Source organism: Galleria mellonella, unplaced genomic scaffold (genome assembly GCF_026898425.1).
Source record: "Galleria mellonella isolate WM207_F2 unplaced genomic scaffold, CSIRO_AGI_GalMel_v1 utg184, whole genome shotgun sequence".
In the NCBI taxonomy this organism is placed as follows: domain Eukaryota; kingdom Metazoa; phylum Arthropoda; class Insecta; order Lepidoptera; family Pyralidae; genus Galleria; species Galleria mellonella.
Window position 1 is genome coordinate 1,352,561 of NW_026442025.1, and position 22,553 is coordinate 1,375,113.

Consider the following 22,553-nt stretch of genomic DNA (forward strand, 5'->3'; position numbering starts at 1 on the left):
TATTTCTTTATACTACGGTTATGTTATACTATTGCGATACCAATTTTGGATCGATTTCATAAATCTTTTACAATAGCTAACATTTCTATAGTTGCATATAGATTGGAGAAACTTTAGGACAAGGCTCCAGAACATTCCAGTCTCGACACTGTATAAAAATATAGGCACAGCCACATTGCAATTCAATTCGCGTAGTCAGCGATCTCGCCCACAAATTGGACTGAATTATTAAATGGTTCATCCCGACTCGACAGGTTGACGCAACGAACGGCCGTTTTGGTTTACTATTAATAAATCTACATTAATATTGACGTGTGATTATACCGCCTGTGGAATAGCATAATCTGTCAACTTTTATGACGGAGCAACTTTGGCATGTATAGAGCAGCTATACCTAAGTGTGTCGACTGGGGGGAAAGATATTGTTAGCAATGGAGTTTGACAGCCCCATTGCTAGCAGTATGCCCTATTAGGTCAATCTCCACGTGGTTTCCCCTGGAAATCATCGTGTACAATTCTTGTTGAATTCGTCACGATGGGCCAACTGACCTGCTTCATCCTCACCTATCATCCTTCACTGGTGCCCCGCCAGCGTATCCTGATAGCGCAGGCGGGGTTACCATTCCATTATCACCCATAAAAAAAAGTCGGTCGACTTTTATTAAGGAGCAATTTTAGCATGTACAAAGCAGTTAGTAGCTTGTCGATTTTTATGATGGAAGAATTTTGGTATGTATGAAATAGCATTCTGTCGACTTTTAAATGGAGTAATTTTAGCATGTATGAAGCAAATAGTATAGCTTGTCGATTTTCATGATGGAAGAATTTTGGTATGTATTATGGAGTAATTAGCAGTCTGTCGACTTTTACGACAGAGTAATTTTGGCATATGTGAAGTAGTTATTATAGCTTGTCGACTTTCATTTTGGAGTAACTTTGGCATGTATAGAATAGTTAGCACAATCTATCTTCTTTCATGACGAAAGAATTTTGACCGAAATGTGTAGTTTTTTGAGGTTTTTGAAGCCGTCTTCCTTTTATTGGTAATAGTTACCACTTTTCATCAGGCCAACTACTGCTTGTCTGTTATTCTAAGTAACATAAAAAAAAAAATTAATTGAATATCAATCGCATATTTAATTAGACATTTTGCTCTGTAACAAGCAGTTTTCGTTATTTGTGAATATAAATAGCAGCTTCAATTGTTACAATATAATAAAGGGACAAGTATAAATGTCAAACATTCAGAGGATTTAAGAAATTTATTAAATCTTTTAAATGTATCCAAGATAAAGTAAATAGGTCCAATAAAGATTCTTACAATATATTATACAAACTCCTTCCTTTAAAAGTGGCTTAAAAAGCGTGGTATTTGATTGAGATGAAGCAAACGTAAATACGTATGTAGCCGTAATTATAATATATACGTGGACATATAAATAGATACTTTTTTTTATACAGCTTAAAATGGCAAACAAGCTGACAGTCCACCTGATGGAAAGTGGTAACCGTCGCCTATAGACATGAGCAGTACCATGGACATAACAGAGTATATTGTTTCGCCCATGATATCCCCCATGCGTTGCCATTCCTGAGGACTCAGGTGTTATTCCTCTGTACCCAGTAAATTCACGCCATATCCCACCCTTGAAACCGAAACACAGCTATGCAAACTCAACTGCTTCACGGTTGAAACACGAATGGGACAGAGGTACCCAAGCAATCGACTTTTGTACAAAGTCTCCCTCTAGTAAAGATGTTAATTCAAACAGATTTCGCACTGGTAGTATTTTTGAAAGGATTTATTTTAGAAGATGTTTTATCATTTGACTGTTTCCGCAGTTTTCCCCACGTGTATGAGTATATAATGTACTTTATATATTAAGTTAGGATTTTATCTATCCCTGTACCAAATTCTATTCAAATCTGTTTAGCCGTTTACGCGTAATTGAGTAACGTACATCTATTACAAATAACATATATTTACAAAGAATAATATTTCTGCATATAAATAAAATTCAATCGCCAAATGTATGTAAGCGCATCATTTCAAAATGTCAACACTTATTTGGCTAATTAGTTTTTTGTTGTAATTGTCCAAACAAAGTTGATATAAAAGAAAATGTTTGCAAATTTCGTGCAGAAAAGTGAAAAATTTTGTTTAAAAAAATTTAAATGAGAGGGAAGATTTGGTCTCGTTATCTTCATTTCTCCCGACTTCACACGGGTGTAGTGTGAAGTCGGGGCGAACAGATAGTGTATACTGTACGATAAGATTTCTAAAACATTCCAATTTTGATAAAAATATACTATCCCATTGTAATTCAGGCCACGTATTCAGCGATCGCGCACACATAAATTGGAACAATGAATTATTAAATAGTTAATCCCCGATCAACAAGCCGGTACTGCGATGGGTCAACTTCAGTTTTCCATCTTCGATAAATAATATCAGATAAATAAAGCCTTTTTTTATACCACTGAGGTGGCAAACAAGCATACGGCCCACCTGACGGTAAGTGGTTACCGTAGCCTATGAACACCTGCAATACCAGGTACTACGCGCACGTTGCCGACCCTGAAGAAACCTCTTTACCCCCCTTTTGAAGAACCCCATGCTGTAGTCTCTTGAGAAAACCTCGGCAGGGAGCTTATTCCATAACCTGAGTGTTCGCGAGAGGAAACATCTCTGAAACTGCGCTGCACGCGACCATTTAGGCTGTAGGATGCGAGGATGTTTCGAGCTGTGATTACTGTTGGCCGCAGATGGCCTTTACAGCTTCACCAGGCGCCTATGCAGGGGCTAATACAGACGGCACTCCAAACCCGCGAGAGGGAAGCGATAAAGCGTTAGCTTTTACTTATAGACTACGGCGTACGCCCAAGGGTGCCAGAATGGGTCGGACCTCGGCTTAGGCCCCCGCACTTCGACCCCCGTCGAGAGACGGAGAGTCAGTTGGTAGAAGGAAGGAGGTTAATCAAGGAGAGCCTCATAGTCCAACCACTATAGTCATTATAAAAATTACGACCACACTGTCAGAAGTGTACTATTTAAAAGAGAGAGAGAGATAAAGCCTCAGTACTCTATATTGGCCGTGAGGTCGCGGTATAGAATAGTCCATCTTTTCCTATACCGTGGATGTCGTATACTCTGTTATGTCCATGGTACTGCTCATGTCTATAGGCGACGGTTAACACTTTCCATCAGGTGGGCCGTCAGCTTGTTTGCCATTCTAAGTTGTATAAAAAAATCTCGATTAATGAATATATCCCGGTCACGTGGACAACATTATTATGTAAAAAGCGAATAATTTTCATACTATTTCTATATAAATTTAAAGTTAGTATTTTGTCAATCAAAAATAAATGTTTATATCGTAAAGAATAAATAAATATAAAAAATAAATAAAATAAAAATTTATTCAAATAAACTTAAAAATAAGCATTTTTTAATAGACATTTTTCGTTTATGAACGTACCGCCCAAGTTAAGAATGCAATTTCAGCTGAGAAAAACGGGCAAGAAACACAGCTGTTGCTTTTTTCAAATAACAGTTAAGTGTACAACAAAAAAAAGAATGACTTGGTAAAATGATTATTAGACACTTCGTATTGATAAGAGAAAGAAAAAAGAACTACAACGCTACTATCAATCACAGTATTTTTATGTAATCAATTGAGTTCATTTTTAATTTCTCACTAAGAGAACATTTACATTGAAAATTTCAAATTAGATTTTCAATTTTAATACTTCGAATATTAGAAGCTAATATTATAAACGATAAAGTTATATTATTTTCAAATTAAATAATATTATTAAGTTATAATAATTAGATTTGTACTGAGATATTGAGACGTCGAGTGATTAAATTAAATTTACTTTTCAAATCTGATGGATTTAATCATTTTTAACGAGAATTATATTATTAAGGCAAATAAAAATATAATTCTATGTATGTATTTGTTTACACGTTACACAGAAATCATCATCATCATCATCACCTTTTAACCGTCCACTGTTGAACATAAGCCTTCCCCTTGGAGGGTTTTGCCAATAGTTGCCACGCTTGACAAGTGGATTGGTAGCGCGATCAAGTTTGCGCCTGAGCCCATCCCTATGACACCAAGTCCCCACCCATCATGACGTCCCTAGACGGGGGCCGAAGTTCGATGGCCTAAGGCGAGGTTTGAGCCACTCTGGCATCCTTGGGCACATGCCGCAGTCCATAAGTAAGAGCTGAGGCCTTTCGTCGCTCCCCTCTCGCGGGCTTGGAGTGCCGTCTGCACTCGCCCCTGCACACGGGTTCGGTGAAGCTGTAAAGGCCATATGCGGCTAACAACACACACAGTTAGAAAAAAAAGGCGGATTGGTAACCGCAATCAAGCTTTAAAGATGTTTTAAGAGAGACACTGCTACCCATCCCTCGCGCTCCCTTAGTCGCCTCTTACGACACCCACTGGAAAGAAAGGAGTGGTCGAGTGGTGGATTCTATGCCGGGACTACACGGCCATTGTTTACTCGTTACTAACTTTTACCCATGGCTTCGTCTGCATGACTAGGATATGTACATTGAATACAATTAAAAAGTAGCCTATATTTTTCTTTATCTAGTATAGTACGTATATACTAGATTTCATAGTAATTGGTTCAGCCATGAAAGCGCTAATAGGGAGGAAACTTTATACAAACGGATATTTCAGTGACCAAATTAAAGTCGATTGCTTGGATACCTCTGTCCCATTCGTGTTTCAACCGTGAAACAGTTGTGTTTGCATGGCTGTGTTTCGGTTTGAAGGGTGGGATATGGTGTGAATTTACAGGGTACAGAGGAATAACACCTGAGTCCTCAGGAATGGCAACGCATGGGGGGTATCATGGGCGAAACAGTATACTCTGTTATGTCCATGGTACTGCTCATGTCTATAGGCAACGGTTACCACTTTCCATCAGGCGGGCCGTCAGCTTGTTTGCCATTCTAAGTTGTATAAAAAAAATCAAAAATAATAAGGTTCTCAGTTCGATTGATTTTATGTTTATTACCTCATAACTCCGTCAGTTGTAAATGAATTTGGAAAAATATTTTTTTTATTTGAAAGGCTATACGAGTACTTACAGATTGTCCCTGTAGAAATTTTATCAAATTCGGTTTAGTAGTTTAATTTTTCGATCAAAATAATTTTTTTTATACAACTTAGAATGGCAAACAAGCTGACGGCCCACCTGATGGAAAGTGGTAACCGTCGCCTATAGACATAAGCAGTAGCATGGACAGAGTATACTGTTTTATGCCCACGATATCCCCCATGCGTTGTCATTCCTGAGGACTCAGGAGTTATTCCTCTGTAGGGTACAGAGGTAAATTCACTGCCATATCCCACCCTTCGAACCGAAACACAGCCATACAAACAGAACTGCTTCACGGTAGAAACACGAATAGGACAGTAGTGCTCAAGCAAACGACTTTTGTACAAAGTCTCTCTCTGGTAAATAACTGATTTTGTTACAACTGCTCGGTTTTTTTGTGAGATATAATCTAAAATTATGATAAAGATGATAACGAATATAATTTTTTTTTTTAATTTAAGATTTTAAACCTGGCCCTTAGGAATACAACTGTGATAATCGTATCTTAATTAGTGCAGTATTTTTGCGTTTACCAATTAAACAAAAAGACAAAATGAAAAAAAAAGTCTCCCATAAGACTATTCCTATATTTTTTTTTTTCTAATAAATATCTCCTATATACAGACAATATTCCGTTACAATTTTAATATATATATATATATATATATATATATATATATATATATAACTGGATACAGTAAAAGCCTTATTCAGAGGGCGAACAGACAACATCTCCGGTCGACGAAAGAAATCTGGTTGTTTCATAAATTTTCAATTTCCCAGCGAATGTATTTTTCTCCGGGCGATTGGCGTATGGTACAAAGATATGTTTATTTATTTATTTAACCCTTCTTTGTATGATTTTTTTTTATTGGTGAATTAAATCAAGGTAATATAAATTAATGTTCAAAATTAAAGGAAAAATGCTTTATCTCTAAAATATGATAGCTATGTTTTCTTTTCCGCAATGGACATTAAAAAGGTATCCAGACACGATCAACTTAAAGTGAACATGTTCTTTTATATAATTTTTGGGCATTCAATGTTATGGTGGAAATTTCCACTATTATGCAAAGAAGGGTTAAGTCATCGTCATCATATCAGCCATTAACTGTCCACGGCTGAATAGGCCTTCCACTGATAGGCCTTCTACTGATTTTTTTTTTGTAGAAAACAATCTTAATTTTTTTTTTATACAACAGAATGGTAAACAAGCTGACGGCCCACCTGATGGAAAGTGGTAACCGTCGCCTATAGACATGAGCAGTACCGTGGACATGACAAATTATAATGTTCCGCCCATGATACCCCCCATGCGTTGCCATTCCTGAGGACTCAGGTGTTATTCCTCTGTACCCTGTAAATTCACACCATATTCCACCCTTCAAACTGAAACACAGCCATGCAACACAACTGCTTCACGGCAGAAACACGAATGGGACAGAGGTACCCAAGCAATCGACTTTTGTACAGTCTCCCTCTGGTAGTTCTGGAATTTTGAAGTGAGTTGAAATAGAACGTGTTTCTCAATTAGCTTGTATTGTTTTGTAAACGGTTGTGTTTCCTCACGTGTTAATTTTATATAAATTTTGCGATCAATTGCTTTTTTTTAGTGAAATGAAACTGAGATTTATATATGCTGTGGCTGACATGTGGAATACTGGAGGTCTTCAATTAATTTTTTTTTATATACAAATTTATTGAATTATAGCGTGACAATGAGCAAATAAGTAAAATAGAAAAAAAAATTATGTCGCCGGCGCTACGTTCGCAGCGGTCCGTTCGTAACCCCCTTCGTCCCGCCATATTGTCTATGTGGCATGAACAATGATGAAAGTGATTCTAGCTTTTTTACTTACACTACTTACAATTAGTTCCTAAATTATTCGTATTTATACTTATCAATAGTCGCGTAGCTCCCGGCATAGAATAGGCCACCCCTTCCTTTCCCATGGATGTCATAAGAGGCGACTAAGGGAGCTTATGGTCGTGAGATGGGTAGCAGCCCTCTTAAAACATCACCAACCCAGTTACCAAGTGTGGCAACTACTGGCAAAACTCCCCTTATTGAGAAGATTTATGCTCAGTGGACAGTTAATAATAAATATAGGGGGGAAAGGGATTGTTAGTAATGGAGTTTGACAGCCCCATTGCTAGTAATATGCCCTATTAGGTCGACCTCCACGTGGTTCCCCCTGGAAACCACCATGAACAATTCTTGTTGAATTCGTCACGATGGGCCAACTGACCTGCTTCATCCTCACCTATCATCTTTCACTGGTGCCCCGTCAGCGTATCCCGTTAGTGCAGGCGGGTTTACCATTCCATTATCATCCATTAAAAAATATATATATATTTAATTATTAAGCTTGTGACTTGGACCCACGGTCTAGTAAGCTAGCAGACTCAGGGTATGTACAGTAGGTGCTCTGTAACTCTTAATTTATGACACCTTGAAAGTGTAACGTGGCATAATTAATAAACGCAATATTACAGCATACATTTTCATATCTATAATATTGTAAGAGAATACTAAGGAAGTAAATAGGTCGTCTTGTCCCCGTATAGAATGGGCCACCTCTTTTTCTTTTAGTAATTGTAAAAAAAAAACATTTATTTACCTATATAATAGTAAATATTGCTGAACTAGAAGACTTTTATAGTAACATATACATTAACTGGTCGTGTGGTTTCAGCATAGAATAGGCCACCCCTTCCTTTTCCGTAGGTATCGTAAAAAAGCGATTATGGGAGGGCGTAAGATGGGCAGCAGCGTCCCTCTTAAAACATCTCTAAAGCCTAACTGCAATTGCCAATCAGCCTGCCAAGCGTGGCAACTATTGGCAAAATCCCCTAAGAGGAAGTGCAATGAATAATATTGCAATGTCAGCATAGTTAGAACTTAGTTACTAGCCCAATTTAAATCTACATTTAGATTCTTTATGTCATGAAAGATTCAAAATTCCATAATCTAGCAAATTTGTAATGTTTCCATCGCAAAAATAGAATTAAAATTAAGTTGAAGTCAAAACCGTAAGCAGCTTAAGATATTCCCAATAACACTTGTCGAGTAAGTTATAAAAGGAAAGTTCCAATAATATATTCGTTATTGGAATTTAGACTTTAAGATCAGGTAGGAGCGTGTTGTGGTAACTTGGCTTCCTCGCCGCCCACGAGTACTTTCCTCATTTTAACTTTATTAAGTGCCGGCATATTTAATATGAACCGAGAATTACTTCACTTATTAAAATCTTTACTAATATTTTAAATATGTAAGTTAGTTTGATCGTTTCTGAGTTACCTTTAAGTACTTTTTTTTTCTATTTAAGAGCTGCGCTCTTGTCGGTGGAGCTCTTGCCACTCACTACGATTTTCAGCGAGTCTCTTCACCTCTTGATACGACACGACACCAACACCTTCCTTGAACTGCCTGATGTAACTATGTCTCGGTCTCCCTCTCCCCCTCCTTCCTTCTATCTTACCTTCTATTGTAATGTTCATAAGTTCGTCGTGTCGTATCAAGTGTCCCAACATTTTTCCCCTTTTGTCCTCAAGTAAGTTCTTTTATGGTTCGATAACTCATCGAGAACTTTGATATATTTATACTTATACTATCATTATCATCATATCAGCCTTTAACTGCACACTGCTGAACAGAAGCCTCCCCCGTGGAGGTTATGGCAATAGTTGCCACATTTGGCAGGAGGGTTAGCAACTGCAGTTAGGCTTTTGAAGATATTTTGAGACGAACGCTGCTGCCTATCTCTCGAACCATTCGGTTCTCTTAATCACCTATTACGACCATTAGAAAGGAAGGGATGGTCCGTTACTATCGAGACCACACGGTAAGATTACTTATTCTCGTACCTTTTTTTTACTGAAATAATCAAAATAATATACTAAATGTAATGTAATAAGAGGAATAATGATACATCTATTTATTTTATTTTTTTAATTCCTTATTGTACACACCAGTTATAAGAATATGACATAGGTAATCAAATGTACAAAGGCGAGCTTAACTCTAATAGAGTTCTTTCCAGCAACACCCAAAGTGCAAAGGAGCATCAATGTCAGCGGATACAGCAGTGTACAATATTGTGACAATTTTTAAACAAACTATACAAAATTCAATTAATTACATTATATTTAATCGTATAAATACACATATACATATACATAAATGTATACCTACATCTATGCATATACATACACATACATACACACACATATAGATATAATTTACTTCTATATATATATATATATATATATATATATATATATAGATAAACAAATATATGTTCATATTAGATAGAAGATGCTCTTTAAGTCTATCTCTATCTATGTATTTGTCATGTTTGGTTTGAATCACTGAACTAAATTAATCGTACGCTTTCATCTCGTATAAGCTCATATTATCATTTGCGAGCTGGCGCTTAAGAAAATAAGACGCAATTATATGATATATGTTTAATAAATAATATATTATATATATCCGTAAAAGCATATGTCGGATTACTCGGTTCGGGTTTGAATCCTAAGGATTATGACACACATGACGTTTTTTGTATCGGCGATTAGGGATTTCACTGCTGCATCGACGGAAATGAGATTTTAAAGCGACTTCAAAAAAGAAGAAGGTTCTATGTTCGTTTTTATTTTTTATGCTTGTAGTACAAAACTCCGTTGTTTATAAATCGATTTTGGAAAATTTTACTTTTCAATTGGATATACATTTAAATTGGTTGTCTATTTCAAATTTTATAGCAAATCTAATAATACAAACTTAATCTCAATACTGAATTCAGTCCAATTTATTGCCAATACCAATTTTTTTGACAGATCTCATAAACGCAACAATTAGAAATTGGATTAGACAACATCTGAATCGAAGCGTGTCAACGCAGAATTAGCTTGTATCTGTATCTGAATCGAAGCGTGTCAACGCAAAATCAGTTTGTATGTACAAATTGTATGTACAATAGCAAGTTAAATTTACAATTGAATCTATTTTATTGTACTAGTTATTGTTTTGTGGAAACAGACATCACTGGTTAGTTTATTAAAAATATCATATTTTAGGATATTTAAAATAGTAAATAAGCTAATGGCCTACCAAATGGAATGTTGTAAATGTCATCTATGGACATAGATCATGGATATTACAGAATACACTGTGATACCCATGAGACCCCTAATGCGTTATATTAAGAACTATGATATTATATCTCCATACTCAATTATATATACGTACTTTAATGAAAACATCAGCGCATTAATTCTTCACTGTTTAATATAAATCTTTATTTTGTAAGATTTTGCCAATAGTTGCCCCGCTTGGCAAGTTGGGAATCACAGTTAGGCTTTGGGTGATATTTCAAGAGAGACTGCTATCCACCCCTCGAATATTAAATTGTATTAGTCATCTCTTACGACGCTCACGTGTTTGGAAGAAGTGGCCCATTTCTGTCTAAATTCTCTCTCTCTCTCTCTCTAAATTCTATGCCGGGACCACACAACATAGAATAGTCCACCCCTGATATGATAAAAATACAGAACTAACATATCTGCAATTCTAGAATACAATACACAATAATTTCAATATCGATCAAGAGTAACCCTGCAGAGTAATGTAGATCAATGCTCCTTCGTATAAATTGATATATAACGGTACTAACTTGGCTTAAATCGATTTATCGTGTAGATGACAGTAACGACCTAGTTAGTACCCGAGACCTGTATCGAATTAGGAGTTAAAAGAGGTATCATAACAAAACATACCGAATATTTGCAACGTTTGTCTCAATTTTTAATAGCAATTAAAGAATTTTATTTATTATTATTATTTTACGCTTTATTGTAACTAATAAAAATAATAAATGCAATAAAATTTTATGTAAACTGATATAAAAAGCGACCATATTGCTAAGCAATCTCTTCCAGACAACTTTTGGATAGAGGATATTGAGAAAAAAGACAAAAAGGTTCTTAAAAAAGGATAGGTGGCATACTAATGTATATATACTTACATGTATACATATACACACATATATAAATATATACATAAACATACAATAGAATAGAATGAGTGGGGAAGATTCACAATATTTCTGATTGAGTTTTTACGTGTTTTAATTGCGAACAAATACGTTAATCATAGAATAGGTTGTATATGAACCTATCACTAAAAGTTTTGCACGTACTTCATATTCTTTTACTTTCAAAATCTACATTTTTAGTAAACGCTTTGTAAGAATATTCTTGAATAATTATAGTCTAGTTCGTTTAAGTGGATAATAAATAAATAATAGAGTATTTTTTAATAATCAATCAATATAAATGAAATTATTAAATTATTTTCTATAATTGACTAATAATTGCAATATACAAGTATCGGTAAAAAATAATATTAATAAGCGACCTTAACCACCGTTTACCTTATGGTCCATTTCAATGGACTATAAGCTTTGTTACTTTCGAATAAAATACATATCAAAATTATTACAAAAACTCGCTTTAAATTATGATGGTTTTCCACAAAAAAAAAAAAAAAACTCTTTCATTCGTGGTAAAATCAATTATATTAATTTAAAAACCAATAATTTTTATTTAAAAATTAAAATATTGAACGGAATTTGATAAAATTTGTATTAAACTAATTTGAATGTATATTCCTTCAAATTAGTTTAATACAAATTTTATCCCTTCAGTTAAAAAAAAGACTTCTAAATTAACGGATCTATTATAAACCAATAGATATAGTCGTATTAGGTAATAAACATAAAAAAAAATACTAGTGAACTGAGAAGCTTCTTTTTTTTTAATTAGTCGATGAAATTAGTAACTAATCGGAAGAATCAATTTTTATTTTTTTTTTATTTTTGTGTATACTACTATTATTGAACATCGTCTATTTTATGGTAGTGCCAAATTAGTGTTAAAATTTTTCATTAATTTCATAAAAGAAGTTTGTGTGTGCGTCTGAATCGAAGCGTTTCAATTGGAATCAATTTGTGTGTATATCTGAATCGAAGAGTATTAACGCAAAATCAGTTTGTGTTTATTAATGAATCGAAGCATTATAACGCGGGTTTTGTTTGTGTGTGCGTCTGAATCGAAGAGTTTCAACACGGAATCTAGCTTCCCGATCGTCGTTGCCAAAATCACCGTGTGTGCTCCGGCCCTAACACAACAATGTGTACACAAAAATGTAAATCCATATAAACACTTCCATAATCCCTGCTGGGGATTAACGTATGATTGATGTTCATTTTGTTTTTTATTCGCGTGTAAAAGCCCGTCAAATATGTGGCATTAGCGGACACAATGATTCTTTTTTATCCATTGCAATAATATTTTATGATTAATACATTTTTTATATTAAATCAAATTGCTAATGGTGATATTGCAATATGTAACATTATTGTTTCGATCCGAAACATGGATGTAATTACTTTGCTTTAATATTGTAAAAAAAGTATATTATAAAGATGTATTCATAAGGCAGAAATCGAATAATACGTGTTTTTATTTTTTAAAACAGTAATACCACTATCTACCTAAATACCTGCGGAGACGAATTAACTTTCTTCTTGGACTATTCAGAAGATTTTGGTCCTACGAGCCGGATTTCAACCAGTAATCCATGGGCTATTGTAAAAAATTTAATAATCAAGAAATGGGTAGCATGACCCTCTTAAAACATCATCAAAGACTATATACGGTTGCCAACCTGCCTGCCAAGCGTGGCAAATACTGGCAAAACTTCCCTTATGGTGAAGACAGTGACAGTTCAGCAGTGGACAGTTAACGGACGACATAATAATAATTTAAATATATGATAAACAATATATAAATATATTTGCTACTAAGATAGAATTTTAAGCAACAGCAGTACACGAATAAATGCAATGCAATGCAATAATACAATGCACATAAATGCAGGTTATTCCAAAATTACTTATAATGTATTATTATCATTACTGAATGCATTCTGATATCCATAGTACTCCACATGTGCCACTATTCCTGAGAACGAAGGCGTTATATTCCTCCGGACTTTATAACACTAAATATTTCAGTAATCATTCTCACAAACTAGGTCGTAGAGGAGAGCTGATTTTAATCGCGTTTGAAATAGACTTTTAAGATAATTAAAATAATGTTTATTTATCAGCAATCGTTGGACTTTCGTTAATATGGCTGAACACAACGATGACTCACTCATCCGTCATACTAGTGAACGGGAGGTTCTTGTAAAATGGTAATTTTTTTATGTAACTTAGAACGGCAAGCAAGCTGACAACCCACCTGATAGAAAGTGGTAGCCGTCGCCTATACACATGAGCTGTGTCATGGACATAACAGAGTATACTGTTTCACCCATGATACCTCCATGCGTTGCCATCCCTGAGGACTTAGGTGTTACTATTCTGTACTCTGTAAATTCACTGCCGTATCCCACCCTTAAACCTGAAACTCAGCCACACACAGGGACAGGATGCCCAAGCAAACGACTTTCGTACAGTCTCCTTCTGGTAAATTCTACCTAGGTATTTATATTTTTTTAACAGACATTTGTTTAAAGTTTTCTGTTTTATTTTGTTTAAAATTGGCTGAGTTTCTTGCTTATTCTTCTCAGCTGAAATTGCATTCTGAACTGAGAGGAAGAATCATAAAAAATACTATAAAAAAATATTATAATTAAGTAATATTTAAATAAAAAATATTTTTATTTATTTCTTTTACACAGATTTAATTTCTCGCCCATTATTTAGTACATATTACACACATTATAGTGTATTCGAATGGTTAACACAAACTTTAGTATCGTACGTTACTAAAGTCAAATTGCTTAAGTTTCAAACTACGCTGAATACAATCAAAATCACAGCCATAAAGACAGACGTAATACACTTAGAACTTATGTTACTGGTTCAATTTAGAGAAAATATTATTTTGGCAAAACTTTTTTTTTTTTATTGACGGCCCACCTGATGGAAAGTGGTAACCGTCGCCTATAGACATGAGCAGAGTACTATGGACATAACAGAGTATACTGTTTCGCCCATGATACCCCCCATACGTTGCCATTCCTGAGGACTCAGATGTTATTCCTCTGTACCCAGTAAATTCACGCCATATCCCACCCTTCAAACCGAAACACAGCCATGCAAACACAGCTGCTTCACGGTTGAAACACGAATGGGACAGAGGTACTCAAGCAATCGACTTTTGTACAAAGTCTCCCTCTGGTAAAGTCGAGTCTAGTATAGCGAATTCTTATTTATCTAAAAATTAGGTTAGACGAGGTTCAACGGTCTAATTCGAGTCACGCACTCAGAAGTCTGATCCATAGTTATTTGCTTCGCTTGGAAATTGTAATTTGGTGTAAATACTATTTCGATTGGTAAGATTAAGTCCAAGATAGTCCCAATATAATTTGTATTTTTCGTAATATATGACCTCCGTGATGCAGGTAGTGTTTTGAATAATAAGGTACTAGGTACGATTCTCGGTTGGGTTGATTTAAAAAAATGAAGTTTTTTAAATTGATTCGGGTCTGAGTGTTTTAGATGACACTCAAAATTTGTTGTTTAGTTTCTTATAATATAGTTTTTCTATGCAACTTAGAATAGTAAACAAACTGACGGCTTACCTGATTGAAAGTGGTAGCTGTCGCCTATAGACATGAGCAGTACCGTGGACATACAGAGTATACTGTTACCCCCCATTATTTGCCATTTCTGAGGAATCAAGTGTTATTTCTCTATACCCTATAAATTTACTGCAATATCCCACCCTTCAAATCGAAACACAGCCATAGAAACACAGCTGTTTCACGGCAGAAACACAAATGGGACTTAAGTACTCAAGCAGACGAGCATGTTTATGCTTGAATTCTCTTAAAAAAATCAAAGAGTTAAGCATATAATACGCAAACAGGATATCCGTTTGCATGCAACTGACGTACCATAATCTCATAAGAATTGATTGATTGACACCAAATCAATGCTGTCAGAGCTGTTCAAAGGATTTACCTGGAATGTACCCTCGAATATAAATACAGGAAATTTCAATCTTCATATTAATATATATATATATATATATATATATATATATATGCAATATATGTATATTTTGCTCTATAAAAAGGAACGTTTTCAACCACTACAAACACATCAATGCACAACAAGACGTCTCGCTGTTTCGCTGAGTTATTATTGAAAATATTTGAATTTAGAACGAGAGAATGTGTGTCAAAAATGCTGATTATTCGAAAAGAGTCCTTAAATGTTCAAGCGTTAAGTGAATTTTGGTCCGGAAAAGACAAATTCAATCACGATGAAATATGTAACCAACATTTAAACCAACATAATAAACTGTATTACTCGTAATCGAATAAAGAATTATAAAAATAAGTTCAGAATTGGTCAGAATAGCGTGAGAGATAGACATAAAAATAACATCGTCGATAGATAGTCATAAGAAACGGGAGGGTCTCTTACGCCAGTTTACCATTGAGGGGATTTTGCCAATAGTTGCCACGCTTGACAGGCGGGTTGGCAACTGGAGCTTTGATTTTTGGTGATGTTGAATAAGAACGCTGCAGCCCATCACTCGACCATCAATTATAACATACAAATGTGTACATTATTTATTTATTTTTACTTTATTGCACACAAAGATTACATTGTTACAAGATATTTATATTTTATATAACCACTTTGGATTTGCTAGAAAAGAACTTTCGAGTTAAGCTTGCCTTTGTACATTTACTTACCTCTGTCGTATTTTTTATGTATTATTAGTATGTACAGTAAAGTGTAAGTAAATAAAATAAATAAATCTAAAATCTCTTTTCAAAAATCGTATAAAAGGCTTAAAAAGAATAATACATAGAAAAAGAAGAGAGACGGCCGTATCAGGTGATACGGTCGCATCGGTCGCGTACGTTCGACTAGTTCGTGAAATAAACACAAAAGACAGGCCATTTGACAAAATCTCCCCGGAAAACTGGATTTTACATGAACCCTTCCCTTTGTGTTTGTAAACAAAATCTCAATGGTGTCCATCGAGACGTGTGTCTCTTAAAACGAGACGCGCGACCAAGGGTCACTATAAACGGATTGTGGCCAAAATCTCGTTAACGGTCACTTTTATTAGAAAATGAACCGATCAGGTGCGAGTCGAACTCACACGCAAAGGGTTCTGTACATAATTTTTTTTTTTTTGAGTAGAAAGGGTTCCGCGATTGATCACAATCTCACCTGATGGAAAACGATGATATGGTCTAAAGATGGAGCTCGCGGGCCCACTAATAACCTTTTTGTATTTGCCTTAAATCAGTGCAGATAAAATGTCCTTTTTTGTATTTTTTTCTACTAAATTTATTATTTTTCTAATAAATTTACTCAATAGTTATTATTACAGATACTATTAATATAATTTCTTATTCTGGGTCATAATTGTGCTAAAAACTATTTTTTTATGCAATTTAGAATGGCAAACAAGCTGACGGCCCACCTGATGGAAAGTGGTAACTGTAACCTATAAACATGAGCAGTACCATGGGCATAATTGAGTATACTGTTTCGCCCATGATATTCCCATGTGTTGTCATTCTTGAGGACTCAGGTGTTATTCCTCTAAATTCACTGCCATATCCCACTCATCAAACCAAAACACAGCTATTTAAACACAACTGCTTTGCGGTAGAAATACGAATAGGACAGAGGTGCTCAAGCAAACGACTTAAAATGAGGGACGCTGCTGCCCATCCTTGGCCGTTCCTTAATCGCACTTACGACACCAACGAGAAAGGAAGAGGTGACCTACCCTATGCCAGGACCACACGGCAGCACCCTAATGTTATAAGTAAACTAATATAGGTATAGATTTTATAACAAACACTAGACAAGTATTTTCTAATCTTTAAAAATATGTGTCTAATATTTTAGCAAATCCGTAAGCGCTTTTGTTGGCACATGCGACAAGAGAACGCTTGAAAATCTTTTATGCACACATTGTTCCGGCGAATTCTGTGTGCATAACTTTAATATAGCGGAATGCGTTTGTGTGAGGTATGAACACCAACTTTTCGACATTACGGGTACCATTGCATTACGGGGAAAAGCACACGGATAACGGAGCGGTGAATTTTGGGGAAACAAGTATTGCATTTATGATAAATTTACACCAATATATTTGATGCGTTTTTAATTGAACACCTTTTTATGTAAGTGTCTTGATATGATTGTTTACTTTTTAACCGACTTTGGAAAGAAGGTTGCCTGGAAGAGATCTCTCTCAGCGATAAGGTCGCCCATTGTTTTCTCATTGTGATTATTTCTTGTAATTATTTATAATAGGTTTACTATTGTAATCTTTTGGAGGAAACAATAAAGAGTATATATCTATCTATATCTATCTATCTACTTAATTTTGACTTAGGTGTAGAAAAAATGTTATAGACAGCTATTGACCGGCATATTAAATATGGAAGAACAGAATTGTATGATTTATATAGGGACTGGCTGAAAACCAGCGCTGTGCAGCTGTACACATTGCACTGGGACACTCGCACCATCAGCTGAGCCAGTTCCTTTTGCCTAATACGAGACACTTCTTATATACTTTGTAATATTTTTGTATTTTCTTTTTTCTTCTGGCAATTTTTTTTTATGCAACTTAGAATGGCAAGCAAGCTGACGACTCACCTAATGGAAAGTGGTAGCCGTCGCCTATAGACATGAGCAGTACCATGGACATAACAGAGTATACTGTTTCGTTGCCATTCCTGAGAACTCAGATGTTATTCCTCTGCACCCTGTAAATTCACTGCCATATCTTCTTACCCTTCAAATCGTAACACAGTCATGCAAACACAACTGCATCACCGTAGAAACACGAATGGGTGAGAGGTACCCAAGCAAACGACTTTTGTACAAAGTCTCCCTCTGGTCTTTTCTATTCTATTCTGTATAATAATACTATCTGTTGAGTAATTTTATGCGATTTACGTATGTATAGGAGCCAGCACATTGCTCCATTATCTTTATTCAGTTAACTAGAGCTCACGGTATCATGTGGCGTAACTAAGGCTCTCCATATTACATACGAGAAACTTTCTCCGAAGTACAATCAATATTGCCAGTAATCAGAACTTATTAAATTTTAATGCTCATTATTAAAGAATTAAAAATGTTATAAATATCTTTCTCATAATTTCACTTGATAAATACCTTATTTATTTTATTTATTTAAACTTTAATACACAGTAAAATTCTATGTACATTTGACGGAGTTAACACCGGACGGTGTTCTCTACCAGTCAACTAATGGGCGAACAGAGACATACGTAGGCGGTGCATTTTTGAATAGAGAAAAAAAGTAATAATATATACATAAAATATATAAAACAACTGCAGTAGAAGAGCAAGTAATATATGACCCAAACAGAGTTAGATATATATATATACATATATATATATTACAAGTAGTGTATTTCTTGTGTATTATTATGTATAATTATTTCAATATGTTACTATAATTGTCACATAATTTTCACCACATCTGCACTTCATACGCTTTCTGTTTTTACCCAATCGTTAGCTGGTAGAGAATGCCATATGGCTTTAAGCTCGCCATTTGCACAAAGTTTTATTATGCAATAAAGAATAACTAAATAAACAATTAATCCATTACCCTAAGATTGTCTTGAAAAGATTGCTCTCAGCAATAAGACCGCCTTACTGTACTTATACAACTGTATCGTTGCATTTTTTTTTAATGGATGATAATAGAATGGTAACCCCACCCGCGCTATCGGTATACACCGGCGGGGCACCAGTGAAGGATGATAGGTGAGGATGAAGCAGGTCAGTTAGCCCACCGTGACGAATTCAACAAGAATTGTTCACGATGGTTTCCAGGGGGAACCATGTGAAGGTCGACCTAATAAGGCATATTGCTACCAATGGGGCTGTCAAACTCCATTGCTAACAATTCCTTTCCCCCCCAATATCGTTACATTTATTCGTCTTGCTTATTCCCTATAATGTATAATGCAAATAGAGTATACTCATCCATACATAATTTAATAGCCAGTTAGTAATACAGATACTGTGCCACCCCTATCACTGTGTGTGAACGAGTCATGTAAATGTGACCTGCATTCTACGTGCATAACTTTACCTGCGCCGGGCGTATGTTTCACTGAAATATGAACGCCAGTAACATTCTGCCATTAGCGAGTGACACACAGTCCGACAGATATCGTGGTATTTTATGTAAATAACTTTTAATTCGTGTCTTCATTTATACAGATTAGGATACAAAACACACTATTAGGTTATGTAGTATTAGTAATCATTGAGTATCGATTAAAAATCGATAGATCGATTTTTTTATGCAACTTAGAATGGCAACCAAGCTGACGACTCACCTGATGGAAAGTGGTAACCGTCGCCTATAGACATAAGCAGTACTATGAACATAACAGAGTATACTGTTTCGGCCATGATATCCATTCGTTGCCGTTCTTGAGGACTCAGGTGTTATTCCTTTGTACCCTGTAAATTCACTGCCATATCCCACCCTTCAAACCGAAACACAGTCATGCAACCACAACTGCTCCACGTTAGAAACACGAATGGGACAAAGGTACAAGCAAATGACTTTTGTACAAATATTTACATATATATACATACAACTGCTTCACGGTGGGGGGAAAGAGATTGTTAGTAATAGGGATAGTAACTCCATAGCTAGCAATAAACCCTATCAGGTTGACTTTGCGATTCCTTCCGGAAACCATCGTGATTAATTCCGTCACGGTGGGATAACTGACCTGTTTCGTCCTCACTTATCACCACTCACTGGTGCCCCGCCAGTGTATACCGATAGCGTAGATGATTACCATTCCATTATCATCCATAAAAAAACAAAACTGCTTCACGGTAGAAACACGAATGGGGCAGACATACCCAGGCAAATGACTTTTTTACAAAGTCTCTTTCTGGTTTGTTCTATAAAAACAATATGTCCGTATGTCCCAATAAAATGTAAAAATAACGAATGAGGTGTGAACGTAGTTATATGTTGGAGTCCCGGCCAAAGTTTCATTTCGGGAGATTTAGCACATACGAAACCAACTGCAATAAAGTGACGAACTCTGTCACGGCTGCAATATGTCATGGAATGTTTTGTGTCTCTGTGACTACATTTATGTAGATTTATTTTCATAAAACACTAGCAGTTGCCCCAGTCTTTGCGCGCGTGTTGTGTTAAGATACCTGAAGCTAAATAAAATCTTACTAATGTGACAAAATTATATTTTATTATTACTGAAAGATGGGCTTTTTTTCAGGCAAAAAAACCTGTGACATTGCGACCTTTCCATGTTCTTTTGTGCTCGCCCTTTTTTAAAGTTCGCTGCTTATTCAATGATAGGAATTTTAAGATGTTTTTTTGTAGCGACGTTTTTTATCTCCTCAGAATATAGTGTGTTTTCCAAAGGAGATATATCGTTTATATATGAGTGAGCTACAGCCTATATATGTACTTATAATAATGTAACTCAAAACTAAGTAATATTAGAACCGCATCGATATAAGAAATCTAAGCTAAGATTATCCGTAACGACCTCAACACCTCCCCAATCGCAAATTATTCAACCCCGAAACAAATTCCGATCGCCTAAAACAACTCCCCTGGGAACCCTTTTAAGCATTCCCATATAAAAGAGAATATAATATTTTAGAGTAACGACCAAATGGTAACATTCGTGGACGACTGTACATTACCGCGTCTACCTATAAAGCGAATAAGTATAGTACGCCGCAAAGTTTTTACACGAGTCGTTTTATAGAAGGAAAAATATTTTCACTAAGATTTACATTCTTAAAGCGGTGCTTTTTAACCGCTCTTCGAAAATAGGTAGCCGCGAATTAATGAGGCCCTTTCTTGAGTATAAAGGTCGTACTCCATCACTAATGCGATGCTAATACTTTATGTCGATGGAGAAGCGATTATTAGCAATGAGAATTTTTTTTATGCAATTTAGAATGGCAAACAAGCTGACGCCCCACCTGATGGAAAGTGGTAACCATCGCCTATAGACTTGAGTAGTACCATGGACGTAACAGAGTATACTGTTTCGCCCATGATACCCCTCGTGGGTTGCCATTCCGGAGGACTCAGGTGTTATTTCTCTGTACCTTGTAAATTCACGCCATATCCCACCCTTCAAACCGAAACACAGCCATGCAAACACAACTGCTTCACGGCAGAAACACGAATGGTACAGAGGTACCCAAGCAATCGACTTTTGTACAGTCTCTCTCCCTCTCCTTTTGTACCTTTATATTGGTATATATTTTATTTGGACTTTATTTCATTTGAAATTTCTAATTATAACTGCATATTTTTATGTTTTTGATACAATAAAGAGTTAAATAAATAAATATGTCAATTTTTATCTACTAGTTTGTTCAAAGTGAGCGGTGACTTTCCAAGTAGACTGGTTGCTTATATCTTTTCATATATTTCTTATGTCACTGGAAAACAATCTTAATAAAGTGACTCTATAAGAAATGTGTTATAATATTTTGAAAATGTACATTTAAGAGTCGAGAGAGAGAGGACGAATTCATTATTTTGCATAAACAGCACCGAACAAGCGAGTATGACACTGAAACAATAACGTCGCGAGCGCTCTCGTAAATATAGGGTTGGCACACCGTTGAAATAATTATCTGATTTTTTTTTTGGGAAATGCAATTAAAATTTTTGTTTGTTCAGTTTGCTCTATTGTTAACCATTATAATGGTTATATTAATGATCCATTTTAATTATGACGGATTCAATTGTCAGTTATGTTTATTTTTTCCTAGTTTTTTAATGGTTTTTAAATGAGTACCGCTAAATGATTTAGTTATTGTATATATATATATATATATATATATATATATATATATATATATATATATATATATATATATAAATAAAAAGATATTTCCATCGTCTATAGCTATTCAGCTAGCACTAGGGAGATCAACAACTCTGCTGTTCGTAAATCATAATAGGATTTGCTTCGTATAACCCGCCGATGTGATAAATGTACTAGCCATTAGTAAAACCTCCTCAGCAGGAGAGGTCTATTAGACACGGCGGGGTTATTCTAATCAAATCCTATCATGATTTGTGTAAAGTATTTTTAACCTATAAAAATTTAATTTTGAAATCGAAATTTTTTTTTGATGGGTGAAAATGGTATGGTAACCCCGCCTGTGCTAATGGGATACGCTGGCAGAGCACCAGTGAAGGGTGATAGATGAGAACGAAAACAGGCCAGTTAGCCCGTCATGATGAATTCATCAGGAATTAACCATGATAGTTTCCAGGGGGAACCGCGAGTAGGGTCGACA

General features: G+C 35.4%; 1 protein-coding gene across 2 annotated transcripts in view; it reads left to right on the forward strand.

Moving 5' to 3' along the window:
- The window catches only part of LOC113521010 (uncharacterized), a 397,978-nt gene that overhangs the window by 291,761 nt on the left and 83,664 nt on the right, over positions 1-22,553 (forward strand). The gene's annotated exons all lie outside the window — the stretch shown is intronic.